Genomic DNA, 6,085 nt, shown 5'->3' on the forward strand with positions numbered 1-6,085 from the left:
CAGCTCCATCTGTTATGTAGTAATAACGATTTTTTTTAAAATTCACAAAAATATACTCGAGTTAACCCTTTTTTTCTTTTTAATTGTTTTGTATAAACTATCATGATAAATTCAGTATTGCTTTGCTTGTTTTTTTTTGTAACAGAATGACACCCAACTTAAAACTTTTTTTTAAGGTGGTCATTGCAAGAGAAAGGGAATATTAATATTCTGCATAATAATAAATTAAAATCTAAAATCAAATCTAAAAAGTAATAGCTATACATTATTTATTATTACTAAAGTGTGGATATTAAACCACAAAATCACCAACTTTACAAGGTAAGGTTTACATGAGAACACATGAACTTACCATTTAACTTTTCCTTGCTGGAACATTCTGAAAATCTTTCATATAAGACTTAGATGATCTTAACCATACAGTGCCTTCAGGAAGTATTCACTTCCATGAACAATTTCAAATGTTGTTGCTTTATGGACAGGATTTTTAATGCATTGAAATGACCCCCCCCCCCCCCCCCCCCCCTTTATTCACACAATTCATGCAAAAAATAAAAAGGCTAACAATTTTATTGTTCGACAAATATGAAAAATTAAGAAACATAAATATCTTGTTCACTGAAACATTCAGCCTCTTGAGTCAATGTTTTGTAGAATCAGATGTATTTAGGAATATTTGCTAAAGATTTGCTCCAGCTCTGTCAGGTTGAATGGGGAACGTTGGTGAATTGCAATTGTCAAGTCCTTCCACAGAATCTTAATGGTATTCAAGTCTGGGATTTGGAGCAGCCACTCAAGGAAATTCACTTTCTTGTTCTGAACCCACTCAAACTCAAACAAAGTGATGCCTTGGCTGTATGCTTGAGGTCTTTGCCCTTTTGCAATGTGCATCATTTCAGTCTTTTTGACTGGCACACACTTTCTTCTTTTCTGTCTCTTCCAGTGTCCTTCCTCTTTCCCCTTCTTTCTGCGTCCTCCTCATTTGTGTCCTTCTCTAACTTAGCTTCTTTTTGTATCCTCCCTTCCTCTGCTTGTTTTTATCCTGTTTCTAAAGTATTGATGACTCTTAATCATTTATCCATATCTCAATTAACCAAGGTAAACCAGATGATTTCTTTGATGACTGCATCTATGACCTAAGTAATCAATTCAATTCCTTTCTTGCTTTAAAGCTCCTGAGAACTACAAATGTTGACACTTGCTCAATGTTTGACTTTTGCCTCTGGATTCTTCACCTCAATAGTTCCAATAATGTTTCTAATAACCATAACAATAATAACAATGGCAATAGGACACACTTTAACAACACAACATGCAACATAAAACATTCAAGTTAGCTATTTACAAACAAGACATCACAGAGGCCTACATTCATCCCACCATGACTGCTACCTAAGTATTTAAATCCTATATAATAAATTCTACATAACAACAATAGATAAAAACCTGCCTTCTGAATAAAACTGAATCCAATCTAGAGTAAAATCTCTCTTCCTATGAATCCAGATGCTCCAAAGTGAATGGGACTCTTTCTCCTTATTCTAAAAGTGAATACCCTAACCAGGAGAGACTGCTTTTAACCTAGGGATTCTTTTATATGAAATCACCATTTCCTAATACAACAGAATGGCAAGTTCTCTTAGCTAGTTTCAAATATTTAACTAGAATCTGCTGTGTCAGGTTCTCTCACCAAGTACTGTTTTCTCTCTCTTCTTGTGTCTTTCTGTCTGTCTTCTGTTCTCCTTCTCTGCTGTTTCGTCCATCTTACTCTCCTTTTGTCTCTGTCTACCTGTCTTTTTATTCTGTTTTGCCAGACTGTTCATGAATCTTAATGATTTACCAAGAACATAAGAAACTAAGGTAAATCAGACCACTTCTTTTGATCAATTTGATTCCCTATAGCTCAGGAAACACCTCAGTTACTACTTCTAGCTTTGAAGAAGCTTTGTCCAAGATGGTGGCGAGCTAGCATGCAGAGGCCTTTCCGGGACCAACAACGGTGCACTAATTGTCTATTGAATGTGTCATTTGTTTTCTATTGTTTCGTTTTCTACTGTAAGTGTTTACAAACATGATCTACAGCCATGAAGTCCTTCCTGATATTAGTGAAAATCTCTACCTTAATATGCCAGCTGCACTACTACTCATGTGCTCCAAAACCAGGGCATTTCCTGAGTGGTGTTCCCAACTGAGAAGGCACCACAAACAGTGCGAGAGGGGGCGGAAGCGCAGCAAGCGAGTGGGGGTGCTAGCCAGGCTAAAGACTATTCCCTCCAGACCAGCGATTCTATCTGTTTTCCTAGCCAATGTTTGCTCACTCTATCATTGGCTACATTAGCAAGTGTGCAGATGATGTTGTGATCACTAAGTCTGTCACTATTCAACCTAACCAGAAGCCCTGGTTGAAGCCCTGGTTCGCTGCTGTGGGCTCGAAATGCTGCATTTAAATCTGGCGACTGATCGGCACTCAAAGCATCTAGGGCCAAATTTAAACAGTGTCATCAGGAAAGCCAGATTACCCTATGCCCTGAGGATTCAGGAGCATTTTGTGGACAAGAACCCGAGGTGGATGTGGTAGGGCATACAGACCATCACTGACTACAAGAGAAGAAACAATAGTGTTGATGATGGGAATGTGTCCCTGTCCAATACGCTGAACGAATTCTATGTCAAGTTCAAGGCACTCAACACAACCCCAGGCGACCAGGTGCTGTCTGTCTCCCTAGCTGACGTAAGGAGGACTCTGGCAAGAGTTAACACGGGGAAAGTCACAGGTCCAGACGGCATCCCCAGTCGTGTGCTAAGGGAATGCACTAGTGAGTTAGCAGAGGTCTTCACCAACATCTTTAACACATCCCTCAGGCTGTTGTCCCAAAATACTTCAAATCCACCATCATCACCCTGGTTCCAAAGAAATCACCAGTATCCAGCCTCAATGACTATCACCCCATGGCACTCACCCCGGTCATTATGAAGTGCTTCGAGATACTAGTCATGTCACACATCAAGACCTCTATCTCACCCACACTAGACCAGCACCAGTATGCCTATTGGCACAATAGATCCACCGAAGCTGCCATTGCCGCTGCAGTACATCTGGCCCTGACCCATCTGGAGGGAAAAGACTGTTATGTCAGAATGCTGTTCATAGACTTTAGTTCAGCATTCAATCAACATCATACCCCAACAACTGGTACACAAGCTGTCCTCACTTTGTCTGAACACTCCACTGTGCAACTGGATCCTGGACTTCCTGACCAACAGGCCCCAGGCTGTCAGGATCCATGGTAACATTTCCCACACCATAGTTCTGAACACTGGTGCACTGCAAGGCTGTGTGCTCATCCCACTGCTGTATACCCTGCTGACCCACGACCCATCATATAATCAAGTATTCTGCTGTCACAAGATGTTGACAAGACCAAGGAGATGATTGTTGACCTCAGAAGGACTCATGCCGTCCACACTCCCCTGTGTATCGATGCTTCAGCGGTGGAGTTAGTGCACAGCTTCAGGTTTCTGGGAGTGCACATCACCAAAAACCTCTCTTGGACCCATCATACTTAGTTAAAAAGGCACAACAGTGTCTCCACTTCTTGAGGAGATTGAAAACAGCCGGACTTCCACCCCCCCATCCTCACCAGCTCCTGTAGATGTGCCATCAAGATCATTCTGACATGCTGCTTCACCATCTGGTATGGGAACTGCACTGTCTCTGACAGGGGAGCTCTGCAGCATGTGGTGAAAACAGCCCAATCCATCACCAGGACTTTACTGCCTACCATACAGTGCACTTACAACAAGCGGTGTGTAAGGAGAGCATGCACCATCATCAAAGACCCCTCTCACACTTTTCAGAGTCTTTTTACACCCCTGCCTTCTGGAAGACGGTATCGCAGCCTGCGAGCCAGCACCACCAGGCTCAAAAATAGATTTTTCCCACAGACTGTTAGATTACTGAATTCCAGACAGCACATGGACTGACCACCCACCCACTGTGGTACTATCACTACAGTCTCAATGACTGTAAGCCCTGTAATGTTTACACTGTAGTGTTGTGTTACGTCTATGCCCTGCACCACTGTCTGCACTTGTCTCCTGCTCCCCCCCACACCCCCCCTGTATTTGAAAATGCTTATTTGCACATTACTACTACTACTCATCACACTATTTTATTCTTATTTATATACCTATACTATCTCAACAGCCACTAATTGACTGCCACTCGCCCCCCCAGTGTGTTCTTCTGTGTTGTTCTGTGACATTATTCTGATTGTTCTAGTGTATTGTGTACCACGGCCCAGGAGGAATTATATTTCATTCTCTCTTGTACATTGTATTAGTGTAGAATGACAATAAAGTGAACCTTGAACCTTGAAGCTCCAGAGAACCACAAATATTGACACTAGCTAGGCGTTGACCATTGTCTCTAAATTTTTCACTCCTCAGTAACCACTTCCAAAGCTGTAAAAATACTATATTCTGTAGCTCATCGTGTGACAGTATAGGAGTGGACTTGATCATATGTGAATTTGGCTGTTCATGACGGTTCTCTGCTCTGAACCTAAATGTTGAGACTCTACTATGATTGCTAAAATTTTTTATAAGAATTCATTGCATTCCTAAGAATTCGTTAAAAAGAATTTCTTGTACTTTTTGTTCAAGAGTCTTTAGTCATCTTAAATAGAGAGGGGAATTCAGTTATTACACTTCTGAAGTGCAACACTTACAGTATGTGGGTGACACATGGCAGCCATTACAAACATGCTATGCCAGTACACAATTAAATTACTTCACCAGTTGAATTTATGAAAATCTCTGGAAAGTCCAAAGTGGAACCAGAACTTTACATTCTTTAATCTTATTCTCTCTTGAGTGTATCCTTTATGGAGCCTGGTTGAAAATACAATGGCCAATGAGAGGACTGATTCCTGGAAAAACTGTCTGGACTGAAAAAGTTTTTGTTTTGTGAATCCTGATTTAAGTATATTTATTTAGTGTCAAAATGTCACTGTTTTAATACTTTTATCTCTAATGCCTTGTTTTGTTTCATTTTCAGTTTGTCATACAAATTTACAGCTATGGTACATTAAGAAAATTAAAGCTTTTATGATGTATTTAGATGTATTCTTAAGTTATACAAAATAAAGTGAAAGATCCTGCAGTAAATGCTGTAATAAATGCATTTGTTAGATGCACTTAAGGGTTAAAAAGTAATAGTTTGCCGGCTGGGTGCTATCTGCTATGTCTGCTATTATTTGTAGTATCCTCTGGTTGAGGTGACCCCCTGTGCTACATATATTTTTGATCAAATGATTTAATGTCATACATCCTGTTTTTCCACAGAAGCTTGCAAAACTACCTGTTCTTGGCAAACTACCATGGACTTCTCAGTCTAAAATTGTTTGAGTTACACTTAAAAATGATGATGTATATATAAATGTGATATAAAAGATTATAGTTTCTGGTTTTTAAGTTGAACATTGTTTTACTTCAAGACCTGTGTTCCTTTCTTTGTTATTATAAAGAAATGTTTCCAACTCGTAAAAGTAAGTTTGTTGATACTTCTAGGAGTCTAATAAAAGTAATAAAGTCAGTTGAAGTGGTAAAGACTGATGGCACTGAGAATGCTAATTTCTCTTCACTGTGCTCTTTGTGAAGGTCATCTCTGTGTTATGTCTGCTATTGCAATGTTACCTTTTCAGACATTTATAAACTAACTGTATATTTGATTACATTTTTGGGGCCCCTTCATAAAGTAGAAGTAGAGTAGGTATAAATCGGAATAGTTATGCTGCATGCACTGGCAAGATGAAACTACCTCATACTGTTTGATACTAGGGTGTGTGTTCTCACTTCTTCCTTACAATTAAGTCTGCATGCATTCCCCACTTGAAACATCTCTGAATAATTGGGCATTTGTATTCCTTGTGGCACCACAAAGGCTAGAGGAACTGTGAACCTCTCTCTCAAGGAGAGACAAGAGTTACACAGACATTGCCATAAAACCATGAACAAAGTAGACCTGGTGATTCTCATGTCAAGAAAAGATATTCCACAACACCAGAGACACAGTGGCCACTAC

The sequence above is a fragment of the Lepisosteus platostomus genome, chromosome 1 (assembly GCF_059453375.1).
Source record: "Lepisosteus platostomus isolate fLepPlt1 chromosome 1, fLepPlt1.hap1, whole genome shotgun sequence".
In the NCBI taxonomy this organism is placed as follows: Eukaryota; Metazoa; Chordata; class Actinopteri; order Semionotiformes; family Lepisosteidae; genus Lepisosteus; species Lepisosteus platostomus.